Source organism: Dipodomys ordii, unplaced genomic scaffold (assembly GCF_000151885.1).
Source record: "Dipodomys ordii isolate 6190 unplaced genomic scaffold, Dord_2.0 Scaffold178, whole genome shotgun sequence".
NCBI classification, from domain to species: Eukaryota; Metazoa; Chordata; class Mammalia; order Rodentia; family Heteromyidae; genus Dipodomys; species Dipodomys ordii.
In genome coordinates, this window is record NW_012267394.1 from 2,526,165 (window position 1) to 2,533,269 (window position 7,105).

The 7,105-nt window shown below is 36.3% G+C and overlaps 1 pseudogene; it reads right to left on the minus strand.

Annotated features, from left to right (window-relative positions):
- Nucleotides 1-4,700: 4,700 nt before the first annotated feature.
- On the minus strand, nucleotides 4,701-6,405 carry LOC105998963 (annotated as a pseudogene).
- Nucleotides 6,406-7,105: the final 700 nt, after the last annotated feature.

A 7,105-nucleotide genomic window follows, 5' to 3' on the forward strand; every position in this document is an offset into this window, starting at 1 on the left:
TTATAAAACCATGTTTTTTAATAATGGCAATAAAATAATTTAAGTAATAATAAATTTATGATTTTAATACAACTTTATCTTATAACTCATGGAACATTCCTGATCTATAAAGGAGTCACTCAGACATGTAAATGACAAATTCAGATATCTTGGACACCATTCAGTCACATGGAAATCATAACTTTACACCATTTTGTTTTATAATTATGGAAGTTCACTTGTCAGTTTAGGAAGATAGAACATATTTTCTTTTGATAGTTTCTAAAATTTATAATGTAAATATTTAATTATATAACATATGGGTCTTCTTTTATACTCTTGCCCTCGGTTAAGTGTCATGAGTCAGGGATGTTTTGCAATAAAGTTTTTTTTTTTCTATTTAGTTGTTGACTTGTGTTTAATTTTTTCCCATATAAGGTGATCATAACGAAAATGTCTATGAAATTTTTGCGTTTACTATTTTTTGTGTGTATGTGGATTTGCTTTTGTTTCTGTTGAGGAATTTGTTGTGAATGGATTGTAAAACACTGTATGTTCAACTTTTTAATAGATGTTTTCAATAATTATCAGATGTAATTATAACTTTTTATAATTTCATTGGGAATATATAGAAGTGACATTCATTCTTCATTCATACAAACACCAAGTTTTTCTCCATTTTCAGTTATATATTATTTAGTTCACTAGTTTTTTTATGTATTATGAACATATATTCTTTGACAAAAGTATGTATTGCAAATATTTTGCAATTGTCTTGTGTGTTTCATTTTACTGATTGTGTTTCTTGATGATTTAAGGTAAAAATTTTAGTTAGACTTTTCATAAAGTTACATTTAATTGTCTTCATTTGGGATAAAGTTTTTGATATCCTAAACAGTATGGTGTTTGCAATGGTAATACATGTCTACTATTCCTATTACTCAGGAGATTGAGTCAGGGAGATATGACTTCAAGACCAGATATACAACATAGAAGGCCTTGTCTGAAAATATTGCCTACCTGAATATCACAAAATATTCGCTTTATGCTTATTTTAAAAATTAATACACCGAATTATTTCATACTTGTCCTGGGGATTGAACTTAGGGCCTAGGTGCTGTCCCTGAGCTTTTGTGATCAAGGTTGTCACTCTACAACTTGAGTCACATCTCCACTTCTGGCTTTTTTGGTGATTAATTGGAAATGAGAGTCTCATGGACTTTCTTATGTAGCTAAGATTACAGGGGTTAGCCACCTGCACCCAGCAATAAATCTCATTTTTAAAGTAGTTTCAGTTTCACACTAAAATTGAGAGGAAACTATAGAGATTTTCCATCTGCCCCTACCCCTACATATTCAAAATATTCCTCACTAACTACATCCCCCTCCAAAGTGGTATTTGGTACAATTGGTTGACACATTATTATAATTTAAACTGATAATTTAAAATATGGTTTGCTTTTGATGGTGGAATTGCTATATTTTGGACTAATGTGTAAGGAAGTATATCTACCATTATAGATATATGCATGTATATGCCAAATAGTTTCACAACTCTAAAAATCCAGTCCATTTTCCTGTGAAAGGTAAACTGCACAGAAGAGTAAAGAACATTTAAAAAAAGTGTGCTTTAGAAAGGAGAGGACAGTGTATCTGAAAGACTGAGAAATATTTTATTAAAATCAACAGCTAGCTGGAGATGGAGCCAGGACTTAAAACATGAACTCCCAAATATCAACTCATTCCATTACCTCCTGTGATTTTTTTTTTAATTTTTATTTCTTTTTTATTGTGAAAATACTGTACAGAGGGTTACAATTACATGGGCAAGATAATGAGTACATTTCTTATCAAGCATTGTAGCCTCCTCCTTTGTTTCCCCTTCCCATCCCTTCCCAATCTCCCCCAACCCCCCCCACCCAATCCTCCCCCCCCACCAAAGTTGTAAAGTTCGTTTTCGACATGACAACTTGTACTTCTCATTGTTGCAACGTGTCTACCTGTATCCTTGTTTAAACGACTTGTTTTTCCCCTTCCCCTCCACAAATCTCCTGTGATCTTTTATCCTGGCTTTAAAATTTATTCAGTGGGAGGACTAGGAGGCATCTTTAGTTTGAATGCTCATTGGGACTTCAATTAAGTCTCTTGCTCCCCAAGATAAAGATTGCAAAATACTATCTCCACTCATGTCGGATGATGTTAAGATACAAGGTAAATTTTCAGGTTTTATGTAGCTTCCAGACAGGTAACAAGATGAAGCTATTTCTCTAAGAAGATTTTTGAATGAAAAGAAAGAAAGAAACATCACTGTCTTTGACTTCACTCTTTTCCTTTATGCTCCTATTTATAATATAACCCCAGATAACCACTGACCCTTTTTGTCTTCTCTGGAATATCATATAGTTGCAATCAGAGAATGTAGCCTTTTGTTATTGACTGCTTTCACTTAGCATTTAAAGTTTTACCTTGCTTGATAGCTCATTTCTTTTTAGTGCTGAATAATATTCCATTCAATGGATGTCCCATGTTTCATCAGTTTACCTATTGAGAAATATCTTGTTGTTTCTGAATTTTGTGAGTTGTTGACTCTATTTGTTATATGCATTTGTTTGTTCAATTTTGTGTGGGCATACATTTTTATTTTTTTTTAAATTCCAAGGAGAGTACTTTACTAGGTCAGTTCGTATGAATATATTTTGTTTTGTAAGAAACTGATAATCTGGGGGCTGGGAAGGTGGCTCAGTGTTAGAGTGCTTGCCTTGCATGCATGAGGCCCTGGGTTCAATTCCTCAGCACCACATAAGCAGAAAAACCTGGAAGTAGGGCTGAGGCTCAAATAGTAGAGTGCTAGCCTTCAGCTGAAGAGCTGAGGGACAGTGCCCAAGCCTAGATTTCAGGCCCCATGACCAACAAAAAAGAAAACAATTTAAAAAAAAAAGAAACTAATAATTTGTTTCAAAGGTGACAGTACCATTTTGTGTTTTCACCAGCAATGAATGAGCATTCCTATTCTTCATATCCTAGCTTGAATTTGTGTGATTGTATGATCACTGTTCCTGATTTTTGCCATACCAATAGATATATAGGGCTGTGTTAATATTATTTTAATTTGTTCTTGTCTCATCCTTAAGGCCTAAATATACTTTCATTTGCTTACATAGAATTTGTCTTCTTTAGTATATTAGTTAAGATTTTTGACTCCTTCTGTTTTCTTTTTCTAAACAAAAATGTTCTTTACTTACACAAAGCATTACAATCTTCTCAAGTCTTCAGTCACTTATCAACAAACTTTTCATTCTATTCACTTAACAATTGTCCAACTATATTACACTACTTGTCAACCGCAAGTGCTCAAGTAAGATAAGAATGTGCTTGGAGTACTTAATAGAAGAGCAGGCTAAGAAAAGCCAACACAGATACTTTAGAAGCAGTTAAAGAGAAGGGTGTGTGTGTGTGTGTGTGTGTGTGTGTGTGTGTGTGTGTGTGTGTGATTCCTGAGCACCATCAGATTTTTCCCTTAAAGTTGAGGAGTTTAATAAAACCATTATTAAGACATGGCACTAAGGAATCAGAAGAAAATGAACCTTGGGATAATACAAGCAGGTATTCAAAATTCTTAGACTGGTAAACAAAGAGAAAAAGAAAGTGGGACTAGAAAGCAGAAAGGTAAAAACAAACAAAGAAGAGAAGCATAGAGGAAGAACGTTGTGTCTAGAAGAAATAAAGTCTAGAGCAAGTCACAAATTAAGAGAATGCAAAGCCACATCCAGTCTTGGAAATCGGCCACACCCTATCTCATCTGATCTCAGAAGCTAAGCAGGATTGGGCCTGGTTAGTACTTGGATGGGAGAAAGCCTGGCATTTTACAACTTCCAGCTTTACATTGGTAGGCATTGAGATACATGTAGCACTAAATCATGTGTTTTGTAAGACCTCAGTGGCACCTTTGCATGACCAACTTTAATCTACACTGCTATTTTAAGCACATAAGTACCCAGAGTGCAGCTACCCCAGCAAGTTAAGACAGGTGGCTGTCATCACTAGATGGACAGGTAACAAAGAAGAGCTGCAGCAAAGTGGGCCTAGTGAAATACAAAACATAATGTTATTGTGTCAAATAAAGAGATGACAGACTGGATTTCATTATTCTCCCAGCTTTCCAGTAGTTTCCTAAAGCTGAAACATTCAGGCTAATAATCTTTCTTTGGTGTTAGGGAAGGAACCTAGGACTATCCATAGAAGAACATGCTAGGCAAGTGCTCTGTTACTCAACTATATCCCCAGCCACCTGGACATTCATAATAAGCTACTTTTGCCAAATACTGGACAATCAAATGTAGGCTGATCATGATCAAAGCTCAAATTTGTCCTGAGCCTTCACTGTGATCTGAAACACAGCCAGCAGCATGGAAATTATTATTACTTTTATGGAGGGACCTACACCTGAGTAAACAGAAGATTTCAACTGGCCAAGTTAATTAGAATTCAGAATCCTCCTTGCTACAAAGTCATAACTTTCAAACGGATCAAACAAATCAGCATTCTGCTACTCAGATGTTCTGAATCTGGGAGAGCTGGTTTGGATAATTCTTTTCAGTTTTTATTTTGATCTCAGATACTTGTGCCTAAGACCACTTACCCAGAAGGGAAAAACTTCATATAAACACAAGATATTTCAAGGTACTATCTTCTACAATGCCATCCTGCCCAACCTATTCTATTCAGTTGTCTACTTTCTCCTCTTCATTTTGCTCATCTTCTTTCAGTCTTTCTTCATCTTCCTCACTGTCCTTATCCCTGCTCTTATCTGGCTCTTATGAATCTGTTTTTTTTTTGTCTTTGTACTTCTTTTGCTCTGAAGCTTCCTTCTTGCCTTTCAACTCCTGCCTATAGGCTCCTAGAGCTTCTTTTAAGGGGGTAATGAACAGTTGGTACTCCATTTCTCCAATGGCGGAGAGTACATCACTGGCATTGAGTGTCTTGCGCTTCCCTTTCATTGTAAAATTATTGGCACAGGACATGGCATACAGCACGAAGACTCTGGCAGCACGGGAGATGGCACTCCAGGCCTCCTTGGATGTTGGCTCCATCTGGGAGCACCTCCTTGAGAATTCTAGTGATGACAGCAGATTTAGGTCCTCAGGCCTCTGCCATTGCCACCATCAGGGCCTGAGCTTTCTGTGCCCCACGCCTCCTTCTTCAGGAGCATTCGCTTCTGTTTTTTTTTTTCTTTTCTTTTTCAGTCTTGGGGCTTGAACTCTGGGCTTGGGTGTCCCTGAACCCTTCAGCTCAAGGCGAGTGCTCTACTGCTAGAGCCATAGCACCACTTCCTGTTTTCTAGTGGTTTATTGGAGAGTCTCACGGACTTACTGCCGAAGCTGGCTTTGAATCATGATCCTCAAATATCAGCCTCCTGAGTAGCTAGGATTATAGGCATGAGCCACGGGCGATTGGCTTTTGTTTTCTTTTCCTATCCCAATTATGACATTAATTAGCACTTAGATGTATGTGTTCTCAGGAATCAATTTTTGAGTATTTGGAATGTAAGAATCTAGCTTATATCTTTTTCTCTTTATTCATTGTTCCATTTTTTTGTCATGAGGCTTAAACTCTGAGCCTGGGTGATGTCCCTCAGCAATTCAGCTCATGGCTAGTGCTCTATTACTTGAGCTCAGAGCCACTTCTGCTTCTCTGGTGGTTTATTGGAGATAAGAGCCTCGTGAACTTTCCTACCCGGGCTGGCTTTGAACCATGATCCTCAAATCTCAAGCTCCTGAGCAGCTAGAATTACAGGCGTGAGCCACTGGTGCCCGGCCAATGTTCCCATTTTTATTAGCATCAAATAGTTGTAAAGTTGGTTCTATTTTGACATGTCCCCATATGTGCAAATAGCATTACTTCTATACAGTTCTAGAAATTCCTTACAATAAAAAGGCACCATCACTGCAGAATACTGGGGAAAGGATGCTTAAAAGGATTCCCAAATAATAAAGGTTTGACCATTCAGAAGTTACAAAAGAGAGATTGAGATCTTTATAATCAGGTCATATAGCATTATCTGGCCCAGCTTCGGTTTGCAAAATTGTCCTGGAGGGGATGGCTGGGGGACAAGGTGGGCACATTAGAATATATTACTTAGACTCTATAGAACTATTTTTCATAATATTTGTCAATATGTATAGATGAGGAAATCCTTGGATTTTTGTCAATCCTCTATGACTTATCAACTTTAAATTCATATAGAAATATTCCTGTTGCAGGCAGTTACAGTCACCAAATATGTTTTTCCTAATTGGCAAAAGTGACATGGAAAGACTCATAGGGAATAAAAATTCTATTTTTAAATCAATGAAACCATCATTCTTCCAGTTACTCAGCCTTAAAAGCTGGAATGGGCTATGGCATTAATGTCATTCTTACCTCCATATTAAATTTATCATTGAGACCTGCTTTGTTGATTTTTGCATTCTTTTCACAATTCTAACTCAAAACCTTCATTCCTCTATTCAAAATCATTCTTCTTGTTGCAGTTACCTTTGTCTTCATGAAAAATTTTTGTTTTTCATTTGTAAGTATACTTTGCTCTGGCACCTTCAGGAATACAATATTCAAATACTTTTGGATAGAATTCAAGGATTTCCATTTCCAATCACTCCATACATTTCTAATACTGCTGGAAATGTTCTGCTGTCTCCAAATAGTATACCATTTCTGTACTGAAGCAGACCTGCTGCCAAATAGTTAAATTTAGTCTTTATATTCATTTTTTCTTTTCCTGTACCTCTTTACCTAAAAATCAGTCAACAATCCAACACTAAGAATCTGTCTGTTGTTAGGAAACATGACATAAAAACACATCACATAGTGATAACTATTTTGGAATAATTATTTACTGTTTTTCTGACTTGGGACTAAGTCTTATGTGTGCTTATGTTTGAAGAATTCTAGTAAAATAAATGCATTCAAAGAATGAAGTTATGTCAAGTGACCATATCTTTTTTGGAGATAGTGTTGTGAGGCAATTCTCTCTGTGTAGCCCAGGATATTCTCAAACTCATTATCCTCTTGAATGCTGGGATTGAAGGTATAGACTCCCACTCCCAGAAATTGACCATCTTTAAAAAAA